A 22,058-nucleotide genomic window follows, 5' to 3' on the forward strand; every position below is an offset into this window, starting at 1 on the left:
CAACCCTCCCTTCCAGCCACCAACTGGATTCATTCCTTCCATTGGCCAACCAGGTCGTACCCTCTACCTGTGTTCACATATCCCTACCTCATCACTCTGTGTCCCTATCCCATTTATCTGCAGCTCCCCTTCCACCCACCCTCAGTCCTGAAGAAGGGTTACACCCAAAATGTTGACTTCTCCACCTGTCGATGCTGCCTGACTTGCTGTACTTTTCCAGCCTACTGCCTGTCTACCTTGGAATCCAGCATCAGCCTTTTTTTGTCTCTAACTATGATGGTGCTCCCAGCTACCCATTTTGATCCAGTATCAAATTAATGCTTGAATGGAGAATTAAAGTACTGCAGAAAAGGCAGAATTAGAAACAGGCTCGTGTTGAGCAGAACTGTTTGTGTGGATAATAATTCACCTCAGGAAAAAAGCGCAGTGTGATAACACAAATGAGAGTTTGTGTTCATCTCATTAATGGAACTGCAAATAAATATATCTCCATTCATTAGGAATTCATCGCATTCGCCGAATCACAGATAGGTATGTTTTTACTCATTAGCTTCTCCTGTTGTGAAGTGTTCTATCTCTGCTTGTGTAATACTGCAGTGATTCACTGCAACCATGGTCAGGTACAAAGGGAAACTTTCCTCAGCACTGTCAAACAGACCCTCCCTCCAACTTCCTCCAGAGGTTTACCATTCACAACTGACCCTGGCTAGCAGCCTTCTGACATCCTCTGGTTGGCTAATGTGTGATCTGTCATGGTTTATGAAATAAAACCAACAGATGGACTGTTGCAACATTGCTTTTGTCCAGATTTACAGATGACTGGATTAAACTAGTAAAACGGGGTTTTATCTCACAAATGAAGTAGAGGTATAGAGTCATACAGCATGAAAACAGACCCTTTGGTCCAACCAATCCATGTTGACCATATTCCCAAACTAAACAAGTCCTATCTGCCTGCTCTTGGTCCATATCCCTTATTCATGAACTTTTCCAAATCTCTTTTAAATGTTGTACCTGCACCTACATTCTACCATTTTCTCTGGCAGTTCATTCCATACACACGCCACTCTGTGTAAACAAATGTTGTCCTCCATTTCCTTTCTAAAATTTTCTCCTCTCATCTTAAAAATCTGGCCCTAGTTTTGAACTCTTCCACTCTAGGGAAAAGACCCTTGAGATTCTCCTTATCTATGCCTCTCATCATTTTATAAACCTCAAAAATGTCACCCCTCAACCTCCTATGTCCAGTGAAAGAAGTCCCAGCCTTTCCTGTCTAATTTTATTTCTCAACACCCCCCCCCCTCCCATACCCAGCAACATCCGGCTAAATCTTTTCTGAACACTCTAGTTAAATAATACCCTTCTCATAACAGGGTGATCAGAACTGCAACAGTACTCACTGGCGTCCTGTACAACCTCAATATGATCTCCCAACTCCTATCCTCAAAGATCTGAACAATAAAGGCATGGATGCTAAATGCCTTCTTAACCAGCCTGTCCACCTGCCTACATGCAAAATTCAAGGAATTATGTACCTGGACGCCTAGATCTCCCTGTTCTACCACACTACCCAAGGCCCTACCATTAATTGGATGAGTCCTTCCCTTGTTTGTTCTCCCGAAATGCAATACTTCACATCCGTCTAAATTAAACTCCATCTGCTATTCTTCAGCCCATTGTCCCAATCGATCATGATCTCTTTGTAATCATAGATAACCTTCTTCACTGTCCACTGTGCCGTCAATTTTGGTGTCATCTGCAAATTTACCAACCATGCACGCTCATCCAAACCATTTATATAAATGACAAACAACAGTGTACCCACAATCAATCCCTGTGGAATACTGCTGTGCATAGGCCTCCAATCCAAAAGACAACCCTCCCCCACCACCCTATGGAATTGATATTTGCAACAGTCACAAATCCATGATGGAGCCACTGAACAGTCCACTTTGCATCCGAATAAAAGCAAAATATGGTAGACACAGGAAATCTGAATTAAAAATAGGAAAGTGCTGAAAGAACTCAGCGTGTCAGTAGAGAGAGAAACAGAGTTAGCGCTTCCAGTCAGACATGACTGTCCTTCAGAAGAATCAAATCCGAAGCAAAAACAGAAATTGCTGGAGAAACTCATCAGGTCTGGCAGCATCAGAAAGAAAAAGCAAAGTCGATGTTTTGGATCCAGACTCAAAACATTAACTTGATTTCTCTCTGCACAGATGATGCCTGACCTGTTTTACTTCTCCAGCTCTTCCTGTTGTTTTTAAATTTCACTTTGCTTCCTGCTTGGTTTTCCTGCTGAATTAGTGAAAAAATGGCTGCCAATTCACTGTCACCTGAAGCCCAATTTTACCATACGCGTAACCTCCCTTCTCATCCTTAATACTCAGAGGAGGCAGCAGCCTTCACCCTAAATCAAAAGGTTGTGGGTTCAAATGCCATTCGAGGGGCTGAGCACAAAATCACAGTCTGCACTGTGGGGTTTCATCTTTCCAATGAGCCATTTAATTGAGGTCTTATCTGTCATCTCAGATGGATATAAAAGACACTATTTAAAAGAGGAGGAGGCTGGTATCTTGGCCCTGCATTTATGCCCAAATCCCCATCTCGAAAATAAATGGGCTGGTTGCATTGAGTATAAGGGTTAGGGTTTCATCTGGTAGCTGTACAGGACATTGCTGAGGCCACTTTCAGACTATTGTGTTCAATTCTGGTCTCCCACTATATGAAAGTTGTTGTTAAACTTGAAAGGGTTCAGAAAAGATTTGCAAGGATGTTCCTGGGACTGGGGGGTTTGAGCTAGAGAGAATGGCTAAATAGGCCAGGGCTGCTTCTGCTGGAGCATTGGAGGCTGAGGGGGTGACCTTATAGAGGTTTAGAAAATCATGAGGGGCATGGATAAGGTGATAAGCCAAAGTCTTTTTCACAGGGTAGGGGAGTCCAAAACTAGAGAACATAGGTTTAAGGTGAGAAGAGAAAGATTTAAAAGGGACCTGAGGGCCAACATTTTCACGCAGAGGGTGGTGCGTGCATGGAATGAGCTGCCAGAGAAAGTGGTGGAGACTGGTGCGATTGCAACATTTGAAAGGCATCAGGATGGGTATATGAATAGGAAGGGTTTGGAGGGATATGGGCCAAATGCTGGCAAATGAGACTCGATCAGTTTAGGATATCTCGTCAGCATGGATGAGTTGGACCAAAGGGGGTCTCTTTCCATCCTGTACAACTCTATGACTCTCTGGCTATTATTGCATTGTTGCTTGTAGGAGTTTCCTGCGCCCAAGTTAGCTGCTGTGATTTCTACATTGCAACAATTTAGACCAACTGGACAGGCTGCAAAATGCTTTTGAGGCACCTGGTGGCCATGAAAAGTACATAAGTGTACATCTTTCTTTTCATGCATGTGTGTTTGCATCAGGGGCTGTTAGATAGTGATCAGAAGCAAGAGGGAAACCAGCCTCAGGTCGGGTTCCTATGTCACTGAGGAGGTTGAGCTCAAATCATGGCTATTGGATGTGGGACCTTCTTGTCCTTGGTTGCCATGCCAACAACCGATAATGTCAAGCTCTCAGTCTGGTTTAACAGTTGATTGGGATTTACTCTTCTCCTGCGAGGCTGACTCCAGCTTCTGACAGTGCATATCAAATTAAATATGCTGATTACTGTTGTTAGCAAGGTCGCTGTTCCCTATTTCAAACTTTGCTGCATCAGAAAGGTATTGGCAAAACCAAAGCAATTATAGAGGCATTGGCTGTGTGAAGATGCAGTTGGTAAAGGGACAGGAAACAGAATGTTAAGGGCTGTTTGTCTGACAGGCAAATGATAGACAGCAAAGTTTACTAAGGGCATAGGACCACTGTTCTCTACACTCACAATTTCAGGAGGAAATTCAGAATGCTGTTTACACAGGGAAGGTGTGAACAAGGAGCTCACTGCTTCAGGGAATAACTGAGGAGGACAGGATAGATGCATTTAAGAGCAAACTGAATGAGAGACAATGGGATAGGTGGTCATGTCAATACTGATGTGTTTTTTCTGTCAGACATACACCAGAGAGGATGCACGTGCTTCCATATGTTTAACAGGAATATCATTCAATGTTTTAAAATGTCTGTTCGCCCAGGCCCACAGCAGTTTGTCTCAGTTTTAGTTTCTTTTTCTGAGTCACCATGCCCAGCCTAACTAATCACACACAACCAAACACAACACTTCAGATAGGGTGAGATGAAGAGGAGTAGGTGAGGGCTTATCTGGAGTATAAATACTCGTTGGAACTCATGGGCCAAAGTAGTCTATCGCTGTGATACAAATAGTTTGCATTATTTTGTGATGCATATTAATGTGATATCTACTATTGGGCTTTAGTTTGTGAGGCATAACCTCAAAGTTTGCAAGTGACACAAAAGTCAGAAATAAAGTAAATAATGAGGAGGATAATCACATAGCAGGCAAACTTAGATTGGCACAGTATCTTTCTGGTGAATAATGATGGAACCTCTGTAGCTGTTGCCATTTATATGCAGTGGAGTTTTTTTCTCTTTAAGTGCCTCTGAAATTATATTCATCAATCTATGCCATGAATGGCAGCATTTACAAGATCCTGTTAGTCATTAACAGATGGTTCTAAAGTAGTGCCAACAAATGAATGTCATTTAAGTGTGTTTTCATCTTTAGAATAATAGGCTGATGTACTGTGGATTTTTTTTTAATAAACCTTGCACCACAGTGCTGCTGTTGTCAGGGAAACCAGACTGCATATTGTAGCACAGACATTCCCACTGGGGGCACAGACGTAAGATTCAATTTATTTGCCATTAAACTATCATTTGGTGCCACGAGAAATGTGTCTATACTACAGCAGTTGGGGAATGGTCTTTATCAGTGCAGGGATTGTGTTTGAAAGTATAGGAGTCATTCCCCACCAAGCATGGCTCAGCTAGAGAACCAGGAATCATATCATAAGTTAATGGAGGAGACCATTCAGCCCATCACACTTGGGCCAATTTTATGGAAGGGTTCTCCAATCAGCCGCCTCACTTCTCCTGTTCTTTTCCCTTGGTCCTGTAAGTCCAATTTTTGCCTTGGATTTAACTTAGGATTTGAAGCTAATTCATGGTAGACTGGTTAGCAAGGTTGGATCACATGGAATTCAGGGTTAGCCAGCTATTTGGATACAAAATTGAACATAGGAGACAGAGGGTGATGGAGGAGGGTTGTTTTTTGGACTGGAGACCAGTAGGTGTACTGCAAGGACACTGCTTTATGTCAATTATATAAATGATTTGGATGTCAATATAAGAGGAATGGTTACTAGGTTTGCAGATGACACCAAAATCGGAGGTATACTGGTCAGTGAAGAAAGTTGTCTCAGAGAGTAATGGCACCTTGATCAAATAGATTAGGAAGTGGCACATGGAGTTTAATTTAGATAGGAAATTGGAAAGGTAAATCAGGGGAGGACTTATACCCCTAATGGTAGGGTCTGGGGAATGTTGCTGAACAAAGAGAACTTGGGGTGTCGGTTTATAGTTCCTTGTATGTACAGTCACAGGTAGACAAAATCGTGAAGATTTGATACACTTGCTTTGAATATAGGAGTTGGGATGTCATAGAGTCATAGAGATGTACAGCATGGAAACAGACCCTTCGGTCCAACCTGTCCATGACGACCAGATATCCCAACCCTATTTAGTCCCATCTGCCAGCACCCGGCCCATATCCCTCCAAACCCTTCCTATTCATATACCCTTCCAAATGCCTCTTAAATGTAGCAATTGTATCAGGCTCCACCACTTCCTCTGGCAGCTCATTCCATGCACATACCATCTTTTGCGTGAAAAAGTTGCCCCTTAGGTCTCTTTTATATCTTTCCCCTCTCACCCTAAACCTATGCCCTCTAGTTCTGGACTTCCCGACCCCAGGGAAAAGACTTTGTTTATTTATCCTATCCATGCCCCTCATAATTTTGTAAACCTCTATAAGGTCATCCCTCAGCCTCCGACGCTCCAGGGAAAAAAGTCCCAGCCTGTTCAGCCTCTCCCTATAGCTCAAAATCTCCAACCCTGGCAATATCCTTGTAAATCCTTTCTGAACCCTTTCATGATTCACAACATCTTTCCGATAGGAAGGAGACCAGAATTGCACGCAATATTCCAACACTGGCCTAACCAATGTCCTGTACAGCCGCAATATGACCTCCCAACTCGTGTACTCAATACTCTGACCATTAAAGGAAAGCATACCAAACACCTTCTTCACTATCCTATCTTGTCATGTTGCACTGTACATGATATTGGCTAGGCCACTGTTGGAATACTGTGTCCAGTTCTAGTCTTCCTGCTACAGGAAAAATGTTGTTAAACTTGAAACGGTGCAGAATAGGTTTACAAGGATGTTAAAGGTTTTAAGATATAGGGAGAGGCTGAATAGGCTGGGGCTAGTTTCCTTGGAGCATCAGATGTTGAGGGGAAACTTATAGAGTTTTATAAAATCATGAGGGGCATGGGTTGGGTGAAAAGTCAAGGACTTTTTCCCAGTGTAGGAGAGCCCAAAACTAGAGGACATTAGGTTTAAGGTGAGAGGGGAAAGATATTAAGGGACCTAAAGGGCAATGTTTTCATGCAAAGGGTGGTGCGTATATAAAACGAGCAGCCAGAGGAAGTGGTGGAGGCTGGTACAATTACAACATTTAAAAGGCATCTGGATGGGTATATGAATAGGAGGAGTTTCAAGGGTTAAGGGACAAATGTTGGCAAATGGGACTAGATTAGGTTAGGATATCTGGTCGGCATTGATGTGTTGGACTGAAGGGTCTGATTCCATGCTGCACAGCTCCACGACTCCAATAGCCACATACAGAGCATTAATGTTTCCAATATTCTCTCTGTAATAAAAACAGAGTGCTTCAATTACTCAGCAGATCCGGCAGTTTCTGGGGAGATAGTAATAGATTTTGTTATATAAGGTAATGTTCCTGAAGGTGTTAATATTCATGCGGCATTTAGTTCACCCATTCTGTTGATGTCACACTCAGTTTGTATGTGGGAACAAAGGGTTCTACTGTAGCTTTCAGAAGCAAGTGTGCTGGTACCAGCTCCTTAAGGTTCTTGTCATTATGCCTGACCAAATGTAGTTCAACCTAATGCTAACATACAGTAAATCTTCCTGTTTTCTGAGGACAGTGCCTCCTCAATAACTACTTGATAAGCTCAAGACAAAGGTGGATTGATGGCTGTGAACAATCTAAAACAACCCTTATCCAGTGCTGAATAATGGCAGAGGTCATTAATAACATAAGGAGCTAATAGTGATCATCCAGGAAAATACCACAGATTAATCATTTTAAATTGATGCTCATTCAGCACATCTGCCTTTACAGGACCCAGGAATGGCATTTAAAATGAGACCAGGATCAAAAAACTCAGATATCTTTTGGAAGGTGAGAAGGCAGAAAGGTGAGGTCAGGATGTGTTGAATGAGTCTGGACTTTAGTGCAGCATTCAGAATTGATGCTCCAGGGCAGGACTGAGTGAGCATTGCTTTGTTGGAAGGGCTATCTGTCAGATGTCAAACTGAACCCCTGTGTTTCTGCTTGGCTCTGCATAAAGTATGCCACTTGCATTATTTTGGAAGAAGAGGAGAGTTTCTTGTTTTCCTGAATTTGCACATATCCCTTAATCAACATCAGAAGAACAGATGATCTGGTCATTATTTCATTACTATTTGTGGGAATTCGCCATGAATAATTTTTTTTATTCCCTAATGGACATCAGTATTGCTGGCTGGGCCCATCCATAGTTGCCCTTGAGAAGGTGGTGTTGAGCTGCATTCTTGAACAGTACAGTCTATGTGCTGTAGGTAAACCTACAATAACTTTAGCAGCAGTGAAAGAACATAGATATACTTCCAGGTTAGAATGGCGAGTGGCTTGGAGGGAAACTTGCAGATGGTGTTGATCCCTATATCTGCTGCCCTTGTCCTTCTAGAAGATAAATGTTGCGGGTTTGGAAAGCACTATCTAAGAATAATTGGTAAACTTCTGCAATGTATCTTGTAGATCGTACACACTGCTACTACTGAATGTTGGTAGTGGAGGGAGTGGTTGTTTGTGAATGTGGTTCCAATCAAATGGGCTGTTTTGTCCTGGATTGTGTTAAGCTCCTTGAGTGTTGTTGGAGCTATATTCCAGACGAGTGGGGATAATTCCACCATATTTCTCACTTGAGCCTTACAGTTGGTGAACAGGCTTTGTAGGGCAGGAGGTGAGTTGCTTCTGCCCTGATCTTGTAGCCACTGTATTTATATGTCAAGTCCAGTCAGTTAGTGGTCGATGGTAACCTCTGGAGGGGATGTTGATAGTGGAGCAATGCAGGTGGTAACACCATAGCTTAATTATGTGGTCTGATGAGAGAGATGGTCATTGCCTGGCATTTGTGTGGCTTGCCTCTTTTCAGCCCAAGCCTTGATATTGTCTGGATTTTGCTGCATTTGGACATGGATTGCTCCATCTGAGGGAATATGAAGGTGTTGAAAAGTGTGCAATCATCGGCAAATGTCCCTTTGATGGCAGGAAGGGCAGCAGCTGAAGATGGTTGGGCCTAAGACACTATCCTGAGGTACTCCTGCTGAGATGACTGACCAGCAACCATAACTGTCTTCTTTCTGCCAGGTATGACTGTATCCGTTAGGGCATTTCTCCCAGATTCCCATTGACTCCAGTTTTGCTAGATTCATAGAGTCATAGAGATGTACAGCACAGAAATAGAACCTTTTAAACTGATTTGGCAGGTCGTGGGGCACAGAGTAGAAGAAAATTGGGGAGCAAGATCCAATCAGATAGAGCAAAATTCTGTGACAGTCCAGTAGGTGGAAAACACGTGGGCATGATAAAGCACATGGAAGTTCCAGAAAGCTAAATTGTACCTATTTGACTGGTATGGCGCATTGACCGACACAAGGAAATAAGATATTGTTGCAATCACTGAGACATGGTTGAAGGAAGGACAGGACTGGCAGCTCAACATTCCAATGTATAAAAGTTTCAGGCAGGCTAGTGCTCTGAAAACTAGTGCTTCCAATTAAACCTGTTGGACTATAACCTGGTGTTGTGTGATTTTTAACATTGTACAGAGCTGAAAATGTGTTGCTGGTTAAAGTGCAGCAGGTCAGGCAGCATCCAAGAAACAGGAAATTCGACGTTTCGGGCATAAGCCCTTCATCAGGAATGCCCGGCTTATGCCCGAAACGTCGAATTTCCTGTTCCTTGGATGCTGCCTGACCTGCTGCACTTTAACCAGCAACACATTTTCAGCTCTGATCTCCAGCAGCTGCAGACCTCACTTTTTACTTTAACATTGTACACCCCAGTCCAACACTGGCTCCTCCAAATCATACCCCTTCTGTTATTGATAACGTCAATCAAATCTCCTCTCAGCCCTCCAATCCCAGATTCTCCAATCTATTTTCAAAATTAAAGTTTCTCTCCCCCAGCACCATCCTCTTCCGCCAAAGACAATGGCATTCTGGAATTCTCTCAGTCTAAAGCTGCTGAAACTCGGTGTGCCATCAAAGAACTGTGATGGATTTTTTTCTTTATTTATTCATGGGATGAGGGCATTGTTAGCTGGGCAGGATTTATAGCCCACCCTACTTGCCCAGAGAGCAGTTAAGGGTCAATCACATTGCTGTGGGTCTGCAGTCACATGTAGGCCAGACCAGGTAAGGATGGCAGTTTCCATCCCTAAAGTAACCTGTCACTAAGTCACCCTTTATTTACACATAGAGTCATCGAGTCATAGAATCATTGAGTCATAGAGTCATCGAGATGTACAGCATGGAAACAGACCCTTCGGTCCAACCCGTCCATGCCGACCAGATATCCCAACCCAATCTAGTCCCACCTGCCAGCACCCAACCCATATCCCTCCAAACCCTTCCTATTCATATACCCATCCAAATGCCTTTTAAATGTTGCAATTGTACCAGCCTCCACCACTTCCTCTGGCAGCTCATTCCAAACACGTACCACACTCTGTGTGAAAACGTTGCCCCTAAGGTCTCTTTTATATCTTTCCCTTCTCATCCTAAACCTATGCCCTCTAGTTCTGGACTCCCCGATCCCAGGGAAAAGACTTTGTCTATTTATCCTATCCCTGTCCCTCATAATTTTGCAAACCTCTATAAGGTCACCCCTCAGCTTCCGACACTCCAGGGAAAACAGCCCCAGCCTGTTCAGCTTCTCCCTATAGCTCAAATCCTCCAACCCTGGCAACATCCTTGTAAACCCTTTCTGCACCCTTTCAAGTTTTGCAACATCTTTCTGTTAGGAAGGAGACCAGAATTGCACGCAATATTCCAACAGTGGCCTAACAATCCTTGATGATAGTACTGCCTTATTCAGAGAAAGCTACCAGAGGGTCAGAATCTCTAACATTGAACTACTTTATGTCAGCCAGGGCTTCGTGATTGAACAAGATTAACAGCCCTAATCAGGGAACTCAGATTCTATGAAGGTCAGCTGGCTGTCCTCATTACAATCACGGCAGTATCATTCTTTCAATTACAGTATGGAATATGTTTGAACCGAGAGGGACTGAAGAGAGTTAATATACAGGTGAACCACCATCTAACTGGTACAGGCTTGAGGGTGGCATGACCTACTCCTCTAGTTAAAAGGTAAAGTCACCACGGTGTTACCAGACGATAGGTGTGCTCTCTCTCATTGGAGAGAGACAAATTGTGGTGGTTTCACCTGAGGGTCACCACGCCTCGGGCAGTGGGAGAGGTTGAGAAAGATGGCCCTGTATAATAACCTCAGCCACTGCCGTTATTGGACCTACATTGATGACATCACTCTGAATCACAAACCAGCTGTACAGCCAACTGAGCTAATGTTCTAATTCGAGGCCATGTATTTTTATTCAAATTCTCTTCAGCTTTCAATAAACTAAGAGATTTCTAGCCCAGTTAAATGAACCATAGCTCTGATTGACTGCCCCTGTGGAAGATGGAGGTGGTGAATTGCTAACAGATTAAATCAAAATGTGATATTTAAGGCAAGCAGCTAGCAATCAACATTGCTTTGCTCTTTAGTTCCAAATAAGCAGTAAACATGGTCATGCAGCATGATGACTTACCTGTGACCTTTTGTTAATGTCTTTTGTTTCAGAGGTTAATGTAACACTTTGTCTCAACTGGACTGAATTGCAGGAATCGCACAAACTGCGAGCAGAAACTGTAACCTTCTCAAAATCACCAACCCCATTTAACCTGAAATTCTGAATTGGAAATTATTTGTAATCAGTTTGCCTGATGTGTGTAACTGTTTGGTGACTGGAACTGAACAAAATGTTGGCCCGTGCAGAAAGTAACGAAGATTTGTATTTCATTGTCATTTTTCACGATCTCGGGATGTCACAAAGTACTTCCTCACTGATGTAACTCTTGCGGTTCAGCTACTGTTGCAATGTCGAAAATGTGCCTATCAATTAATGCACAGTAAGATCCCAGGAACAGAAATGAGATATTGACCAGATAATCAGTTTCAGAGATGATATTTGAGGATTTCATGTTGCCCTGGGGCATCCCACCTGCTACTTTCACATATAGCGCATGTTGGATCTTTAACATTCTCTTGAGACAGTAGATGGGCAATCATATTGGTTGAACAGTGCAGTTCTCTCTCAGCAGTGATTCCCATCTCTCTCGCGTAGCTGGACCTCAGTACTGACCCTCTGACAGTCTGGCTCTCCCTTACTATTGACCCTCTCACAATGCGGCGTTCCCTCAGCACTGACCCTCCGACAGTGCAGCATTCCCTCAGTATTGACCCTCTGACAGTCTGGCTCTCCCTTACTACTGACCCTTTCACAATGCGGCGTTCCCTCAGCACTGACCCTCTGACAGTGCAGCACTCCCTCAGTATTGACCCTCTGACAGTCCTGCGCTCCCTCAGCACTGACCCTCTGACAGTGCATCACTCAATCAGTACTGACCCTCTGACAGTGCAGCATTCCCTCAGTGCTGACCCTCTGACAGTGCAGCACTCGGTCAGTACTGACCCTCTGACAATGCAGCACTCCCTCAGCACTGACCCTTCCACAGTGCGGCACTCCATCAGTAATGACCCTCTGACAGTGAGGCCCTCCCTCAGTGCTGACCCTCTGACACTGCAGCACTCCTTCAGTACAAAATCACTAGCATTGTAGCATTCCATCAGTACTGACCCTTCAACAGCGGGACTTGGTCAGTGCTGACTTTATCCACACTTGTCATAACCTTCTAAATTTCTGTTGAAACTTCCCTTAGTCGCCTTTATTCCAAGAAGAGCAATTTCAGCTTCTCCAAGCTAATGTTGTTGCTAAAATCGCTCCTCCTCGCAACCATCCTGGTGAATCTGCTTTGCATCCCCTCGAGGGCCATTACATCCTTCCTAAAGTGTGTTGACCAGCACTGGGTGCGACGTTGTCACTGTGACGTAATCAGAGCTTTATAAAACACTGTATACTGTACCTTACAATAGGTACTGGCAGCATAGATTCATCCTCATCTTCCCTGTGTTCCCTGCATTGACTCATAGACATTATATAAACTCATCTTGTATTCCTTGAATGCAGAAGGTTAAGGGGATATTTGATTGAGGTTTTTAAAGTTTTGAAAAAGATTGATAGGGAAGATTGAGAGAGACACTCATCACTGAGGGAGCCCAAGACATGTTAAAACCAGAGTCTGGATATTCAGGAGAGTGGAGAGGAAACACCTTCTCACAAGTGTGGTAGAAGTGTGGAGCTCGCTTGATGAAAAATGCTAAATCTGAGACTGATGGATTTATTATTCTGAGCAAGGCTGTAATGGGACATGGAAGCCAAGAGTCCTCAGAGGATTGTAGAAGATCAACCACTGTACATGTTCAAGGCAGGAATCAATAGATTTATGGAGAAAAACGACACCAAGGGATTTAAGGATAGTGTAGGAAAGTGACATTGACGGTGGAATTAAGAGACAGAAGGTTGCCACTCTCATCTCACCACTGGAATTCAGGTCTTTTGTCCATGTTTGGACCAAGGCTGTAACGAGGTGAATGGCCCTGGAAGAATGCGAACTGGGCGTCACTGACCAGGTTATTGCTGAGCAGGTGCTGTTTGATAGCATTGTTGATGACCCCTTCCATCACTTTACTGGTGATCGAGAGTAGCCTGATTGGGCACTAATGAGTTGGGCTAGATGCCAGTACTATAACTGTACTGGAACAGCTTGGCTAGGGGGGTGGCAGGTTCTGGAGCACACATCTTCAGTACAATTGTGGGAATATTATCAGGGCCCATAGATTTTGCAGTATCTATTGTCTCCAACTGCTTATTAATATATTGTGGAGTGAATCCAATTGGCTGAAGACTAGTTGGGGACCACTGGAGGAGAGAGAGAAAGAGAGAGTGAGAGAGAGGGAGAGAGAAAGAGAGAAAGTGAGGACTGCAGATGCTGGAGGTCTAGATGGATCGTTCAGTTGGCATTTCTGGCTGAAGGTTGTTGTGAATGCTGTAACCTTATCTTTTACATGGCAGGTGGTTTGTTGGACGAGGAATATGATTCTCACTTTGTATCTTCTAGCAGATGCAGATATGCGAGACGTCACAGATTCAAATCCTGGACAAATCTTCATTTCTTCATCGAGGGCCGAAAGGCCTGTTCTGCGCTGTATTCTGTTGTTGAGCTGGGCTTTTCCACCATGGAGGATGAGGGTATTAGTGGGGAGGATGAGGGTATTAGAGGGGCCTGCTCTTCCAGTGAGTTGTTTAATTGTCCACCAACATTCATGACTGGATTTAGCATGTCTGCAGAGCTAGATCTGATCCATTGATTGTGGGATTGTTTAGCTCCGTCTATCACTTGCTGCTTATCCTGGTTTACATGCAAGTAGTCCCGTTTGGTGGTTTCACCCAGGTTAACACCTCATTTTACGTATGCCTGGTGCTGATTCTGGCATGCTCTCCTGTACTCTCCATTGAACATGTAGGCCAGACCAGGGAGGGATGACAGATTTCCTTTCCAAATGGACATTAGTGAACTAGATGGGTTTTTTAACGATGATCAACAATGACTACATTCATGGTTTCAGACTTTTTCATTCCATGTGTTTTTTAATTAACATCATATTTCACCATCTGCCATGGTGGGCTAAGAACTATCGTTCCTAGAAAATTAGCCTAGGATCCTGGATTACAGGTTCAGTAACATTACCACTGACAAGGAGTATGTTAGAATAACTAAACCTGGACATGGCAATACCATGAATGAAGGATTCAGAGATGGATGAGATGAGAGAGAAGCAAAGGCTGATTTTGTTATGAAGCTGTAGCCTCCATTTAATGTATGAAAACCTTCTGGTACTCAGATTTCATTTGCATTGTATTAAGTTCATGCATGTTCTTAGTGATTGGGCTATTTAAGATTGAAGCTTATCTTTGAATAAAATTAGATACAAAGTGGTTTGGGATAGTGTTGACTTTGGACTGGGGTCTGCACTGTGTTCCATTACTGTAAAGCTCAGTTTTTCCCTGGCTACTATCATCCTGTACAGGTTAGTTGTCCTTATCTGCTGTCCTCATATCAGTAATGTGGATATAAATGTAGTCAGGTAGTTCCAACTTTTTATCACATTATTGTGGTATAACTCAAAGTGCTGCTCCTACGCTGATCACGTTCTCAGACTCTATCTCTGAGTGTTCTCTCTACGTCATGAGTATATCAGTAGTTATTGCACTGCCTGGTATCTGTAATGAATTACTCCACACAAAGAGTGAGAACTGACTGGCTTATTGTCAGATTGTTACTGGGGAATCTTTTGGACTTGGTGGCGAGGGAACAGAGTTTGACTGAAATTGAAAGCTTCACACTTCCCAATATTTAATTGGAGGAAATTTCTGCTCATCCAATACCAAATGTTGGGTAGTTACAGAATTAGAGAATTGTTACAGGACTGAAGGAGTTGAAAAATGTAGCCCTGGAAAAGCACAGCAGGTCAGGCAGCATCTGATGAGCAGGAGAATAGACTTTTCAGGCATAAGCCCTTCATCAGGAATTCCCTTTATCAACATAGAAAAAGGCCATTCTGTGTATGGTGCCTGCACTGGTTCTGATTAAATTAGATTCCCTACTGTGTAGAAACAGGCCCTTTGGCTCAACAAGCCCACACTGACCCTCCAGAGAGTAACCTACCCAGCCCTATTTCCCTCTGACTAATGCACCTAAACACTATGGGCAATTTAGCATGGCCAATTCACCTAGCCTGCACATCTTTGGATTGTGGGAGGAACCTCATGCAGACACAGGGAGAATGTGCAAACTCCACACAGACAGTTGCCCAAGGCTGGGATTGAACCTGGGACCCTGGTGCTGTGAGACAGCAGTTCTAACCACTGTACCACCCATAATGCTTCTCCAAATGACAGCTCAACTAGTAGTATTTTCCTGCCTTCTCTCCAAAACCCTGCACATAGTTCCTTTTCTGTTCACTCCCATTTGATAACTCATTTGAACCTACCCCCATCACATTCTCAGGTGGTACATTCCAGACCATAACCACTCACTGCATGAAACTTTTCCTCAGATCACTTTCTCCTCTTGCTTTACTTGTTCTCCACTTGTTCTCAACCTTTTCATAGTTAGTCTCTTCCCATTCAGTTCAGGTTCCTCATCATTTTGAATATCTATTGCAGATCACCTCTCAATATTCTCTTCCGCAAGGAAAGCCATCCTAACTTCTCCAAACTTTCAAAATACCTGAAGTTCCTCATCTTTGGAACCATTCTTGTGAATCTTTTCTGCACCCTCTGTAAAGTCTTCCCATTGTTCCTAACGTGTGACACAGAACTGGAGGTAATATGTGAGCTGAGGCTGAAACAGTGTCTTATACATGTTTCATGTAAACTTATGATAGAGATACTTTGATATTCTGATAGTTTTACCGTTTAGTAGCAGTGACGTAGTCGGGAGGGTGGTGGTGAGATAGATCTGAGTGTTAATACCGTAATAAGTGAGCTCTGTAAGAAAGTGTACACGATGAGCATCACAAAAACGTAATTATTATGTAGATAGTGGTTTGCTGAGGTGGGTTTGTCAGGGAAAGTGTTCCAAATGGAATTAATAGCAAAATCTGCAGTTAAAGAACCACACCACAATGTGATCAGAAAGAATATCCGATAATTGAAACAGAACTGTAGTTTGCAAAGTTGCTCAATCAATAATGTTATCACAAAGTGTTGAGAGGGATGACTGATTAAAAATAATGAGCATTTTGACACCATTGTGTGTGTTGGATTTTGACCAGACTTTTTTCCAAACAAGTGAATGTTCAATGCAATTATCTACAAATGTTCACAATATGCAAATTCATTTCATTGAAGAACAGGTCAAATTAAAACTCAAGCAAAACTAACTACCTAACTAAATTTTATTAATCGTTTCTGATTGTGTCCCCTCATTGGGTAACTGATTAGTTTTGGAGAATCGGTCTCTGGGTGTCTGATGGGACCTTAACAACAGAAGGTGGCCAGTTAACCCATCAGGCCTGAGCTAACTCATTGAAAGAACTCTACAATTAGTCTTACTCTGCTCTTTCTACATAGTTCTGGAAATTTCACCTTTCCAGAATTTTTTCAATTGCCTTTAGAAAGTTCTTGTTGAAATTACTTCCACTGCTTTTTCAGACAGTGCATTCCTCATCACAACTTGCTGTGTATAAACATCTTACTATAACTCCCAATATGGTGCTTTATGCCAATTGCCTTCATTCAGTTATTGTCTCTGATACAGTTACAACATTTAAAAGACATTTGGATAAGTACATGAATAGGAAAGGTTTAGAGGGATATGAGCAAATTGCAGGCAGATGAAACTAGCTTAGTTTGGGAAAATTTTTAAAAAATTCATATTATGCTTTATTCATTAAAAAATCTTTATAAACATACATAGTCACAAACGCAGTTCGATACTGTACAGTAAAACATCAAGGAAACTAATAAACACTGAAGTTTGACTTCATCCAAACAAACCAAAGGCATCTCTTTCTTGAACAAGACTATACTTCTTGTTGGGGTTTGTCCTGAGCAACTCTGTGATGTTGGACTCTGTGCTGTCCAATTTATTCCCCAGGATGCACACTGAGACAAACATCGACTGTGCCTGGAGGATCATCAACTCGGTAAAAAGACACTCTTTGGTCTTCCTGAAACTTGTCAGTCTTTCAGAGCAAGGAGTTGACCTTGAAAGTTGCAGATTGGCACACTCCAAAATCCAGAACCATGTGCGGAAACGAGGCACACGAAAGCTTGGAGCAGCTGCTGCCAATTTGCGGTGGGGAAAGACCACCATCTGAGGTCCTCCTGCTGACGTTTAATTTGGGAACATTGTTGGTATGGATGAGTTGGACTGAAGGGTCTGTTTCCATGCTGTATAACTCTGTGACTCCATGATTCTATGACTCTAACTTAAATGTCCTGACTGCTGTGTTGGAAGCTGACACCTCTCATGTGGCTAGGATCCCGTCTGAGACAGTAGCAAAGCTGATGAATATGCTAATCATGTCCTAACTTCTATTTTAGGTTTCACTGTGTACTGGAGTTAATCAAAGTCTCAAGACTTGTATCAGGACGTCTTAGCTCATCTGTTCTATGACATTGAGGCACAGTTAAATCATCCTTTCTCACTATTTTTCATAATTTAATTTATTGATTAATTACAACAACAGCACTGCTCTTTACATTAGATGAATGCCCCAATCTTTACACTTTCTTGTAATGATTTTTTTTTACACCAGTGTCAATCTTGGAGTTAGTTTCTGGATGTGTGGTCATGACTCACGAGGAAAGTATCCGGGAAATCAACCTCCACTATTCCCAGAGTCATCATAAAGTGAAAAAATTTAGTCAAACTAACCAAAGTGCACAAATGACCTGACTAAAGAAAAACATGTCTCACGCTTCAGTTCTTAATGAGAAAATAACTGTTTATTACAAAGAAAATTGTCTTTAACCCAATGGCAATTATAAAATGTCAATTTAAATTTATAGCTGTACAATTTAAACTCTAGCCTTTATAAATTACTCCATCTTGCACACAGACTGACAAGGCAAAAGATGTTATGGCCGGAAAAGGAAAAGTAAAGCCAAGGAAATGTAATTCTTTAACACCCAGTCTGAACTAAAAGATCTGATGAGCTACTTTCTTTCTCTTCCTTTCAATTCCTTTTTAGTTCTTTGCTGTTTGCATAAGTTGCTGTTTGCTCTCCTCCTCTCACTGGTTGAGAATTTGCCTTGAAAGGTGTTGAATTCCTCGTTTAACCAGGGATTGGCAGAGGGGAAAAAAAGAGACCAAGCTATTACTGGAGAATTGTTAGTACAGAGAGGGAGAGACATGCAGAGAGGTTTGTTTTTTATTTCCCTTTGCAGGCTAGGTGGTTCACTGCTGCACTGGTCCCACACAAGCCATCATTTCAAACCAATCAGAACATTGTTGTCAAGCAGTTTTACCTTAGTTCAACTCTGTGCTATTCCAGCGAAAAATAACATCTCATACAACTCAGTGTCCTCCAGTAAACATGAATTTTCAACACTGCAGTCAAGTCTTTGTGCATCTCCTTGGTCTAAAGCAGTACCTTCCCTATTTCTCTGTGTAGTGCAGAATTAAAATACATTTTTTAAAAAAATGCATTCTTTACAGTGTAGGAGCAATTGCTATTTATGGTTTTAAAGTATCTCTGTAGACAGAAAATGTAGTTACACTCACGGCTCAGGCTACAGAAGCTTTCTCTGAGTCTACAACCAGCTTTAACCAATCAAGAGCAGTGACCATCAATAGCAAAGGCTTATGTCACTGAACACCAAAATACACGAACGCTAAGTCGACATATATTTTAGATATTGTTATGTCGCTGGAGGCACGCTGGAAATTGAGATTCCAATCCCAGAAGCATCACAAAAGTTAAAGACTTTATAAAAGTACCCAGGTTTCTCCAATTGGCCTGCCTAGTTACAGGTAAACTGTAGACAAATAACTCTACTTGTCAAAACACTCCCTTATAAAACACCCCCCAGACACACAAGAAAAAAATGGATATTACAGAGGGAAAGACTGGAAAAACAGTCCAATTGTCCTTGTGCACAGGGATTACTGTAAGGACTTGCTTCTCATCACTCTTCCTTCCCCAGGCACAGGGCTACTGGTTCACACACAAACAAAGTGAAATAACTCAACTGAGGTGGGTAGCCTGTCACCAAGTCACCCTTTATTTCCACATGAACAGTCCTTGACCATATAGTACTGCCTAATACAATCAGGCATCAGAGTTTCAGTATCCCTAATGCTCAACATTTGTATGTCAGCCAGGGCTCCCTGATTGGGCCAGATTAACAGCCCCAGTCAGGGAACTCAGATTCTACAATGTCCAGGTAAAAAATGAGGTCTGCAGATGCTGGAGATCACAGTTGAAAATGTGTTGCTGGTTAAAGCACAGCAGGTCAGGCAGCATCCAAGGAATAGGAAATTCAACGTTTCGGGCATAAGCCCTTCATCATTCCTGATGAAGGGCTTATGCCCGAAATGTCGAATTTCCTATTCCTTGGATGCTGCCTGACCTGCTGTGCTTTAACCAGCAACACATTTTCAACTTCTACAATGTCCAGTTGGTTTGACCTTATTATAATCACCACACAAAGTCTCTGGGTTAACATTTTAAAGCCAAAGTTTACAAAACTGGTGAGGAAAATAAACTGACTTCCTTCAAGCTTGACATTTTTTCATTGCAGAGGAAAAGTTAGCTCCTTCCTTTTGGAGGTCCAATGGTTTCTAAGTAGTCATTCACATCTAAGTGGTAGCCAAACACATGAGTGTTGGCAGGCAGAACACCTTTGCCATTAAAACTGGTTATTATTCCACAATGTAATCAGCCACTTATTGCCAGTTGGCTTTCTCTTTGCACACAGCTCTAGGTTCTGGCTTGTCTCTAATAACCTCCCCATTGCTTGAACAAACAGCTGTGTAAACAGCACATACAATGAGTTTCAAGTAAATTGCTTTTTAAAAGCACAGTATTCCTTTCTATAATCATTGGATTTTAAAATAATCCTTAATTAAAAACAGAAAAAAGATATGGTCTTTAGAAAATGCATTAAGTACTTGCACATGCATAAAGAGAACTGCAATGACTGTAATGAGATCAGCCAGGTGAACCTCATAGAATATGAATTCCCAGATTGGGGCTGTTAACCTGGTCCAATCAGGGAGCCCCAGCTGACAGATTTAAACAGGTGGGTCGGGGATTCTGCTCATTCTAGGAGCTGGCTCTGAGCTAGCTGGGTCAGTGTTATGTTCTATGCATTTGTAAATAAAGGCTGACTTGGTGACAGGATACTGGTCTTTGTGGAGTTACATCAGTGGTGATGAGAGTGGGATTGATGACATAACCATGCAAAAGCACCTACTAGCTGGAGCCCAACTGGATTTCACACAGGCGCTACAACTGGCTTTATCATTAGAAAATGTGACAAGTGGACCATATGAGTTGCAGAGTATGCTGTTGGAAGTGAACATCTTCACTAGGCTTGGGGAACATCACTCACTCAGGACACATCCTGGATAGTGGACCCCAGGTCAGCCCACAGCAAAACCCCAAACAAAGCCAAGCTTCAGCCAAATGATTTCGATTTTGATTTGATTTATTATAGTCACATGTACCTAAGTACAGGGAAAAGCTTTGTTTCATGAGCAGTACAGGCAGATCATAACAAAGAAGGCAGTATAGATCATAGATGCTTAGATAGAGCAAGGCATACGGGTTACACTGCCCAAGAGCTGTGCAAAATAAGATCTACATTAACAAGATCAACATTGTTTGAAATTAAAGAGTCCATTCAGCAGTCTAATAATGGCAGGGAAGGAGCTGTTCTTGAACCTGTTGATGTGAGTGCTCAAGCTTCTGTATCTCCTGCCTGATAGAAGAAGGGGTTGTTGGAGAGTTTTACTGGTGCAGGAGGGGTCTTTGCTGATGTTTGCAGCATTTCTGTGGCAGTGTGATGTGTAAATGGAGTCCATGGGTTTGTGGGGGGGTGGTTGGAATCCTTGATGGTCTGGGCTGTGCACACAAGGGCAGAGCAGTTGCCATACCAGGCTCTTCTGCCCCCGAATACTGTGCTATTTATGGTGCATCTGTAAAAATTGGGGTGAGGGTCCATATGCCAAATTCTCTAAACTTCCCAAGGAAGAAGAGGCGTTGTTGTGCCTTCTTGACCATCGTATCTACTTGGGAGGTCTGGACAGATTGTTGGTTATCATCACTCCGAGGAACTTGGCGTTCTCCACCCTCTCAACCTCACCTCCAAGGATGTAGACAAACAGTGTGTCCTCTTCCTTTCTTTCTGAAGTCAATGGTCAGTTCTTTTGTTTTGCTGACATTGTTCTCATTGCACCTTGACACCAAGTGCTCTATCTCCTTTCTGCTTGTAGACTCACTGTTGTTTGATATGGCGGTATCATCAGCAAACTTGTACAGGGCATTTGGTTGGAATTTGGCCACTCAGTCGTGGGTGCACAGGGAGAACAGTAGGGGCTGATAACTCGTTCTTGGAGCGGTTCCAATGTTGAGGGTTATTGGAGAGGAGGTGCAGTCATCTGTCTTCACGGATTACAGCCTGTGGATCAGAAAGCTGAGGATCCAGTTGCTGAGGATAGGGCCAATACTTAGGTCTTGGAGTTTTGAGATTTGTCTGGAAAGGATTATAGTGTTGAAGGGATGAGCGCAGGGCTAAGGAAATGTGGACCTTGGTTGACAAATTGTAGGGATTCAAGGAAGAAGACTAGAGTTGATTTGGGCCATGCCTCTTGAAGCTCTTCATGATGGTGGAGGTCAGAGCCACTGCGTAGTAGTGAGTAAGGCATGTTGCATGTGCTTTCTTAGGTGCAGGGATGATGTTGGTCTTCTTGAAGCAGTTGGGGACTTTGGCTTGTGGAAGGGAGGGGTTGAAGATATTGGTAATTACATCTGCCTGTTGATCTGCACAGGATCTAAT

This window comes from Hemiscyllium ocellatum, chromosome 19 (genome assembly GCF_020745735.1).
Source record: "Hemiscyllium ocellatum isolate sHemOce1 chromosome 19, sHemOce1.pat.X.cur, whole genome shotgun sequence".
Taxonomy (NCBI): domain Eukaryota; kingdom Metazoa; phylum Chordata; class Chondrichthyes; order Orectolobiformes; family Hemiscylliidae; genus Hemiscyllium; species Hemiscyllium ocellatum.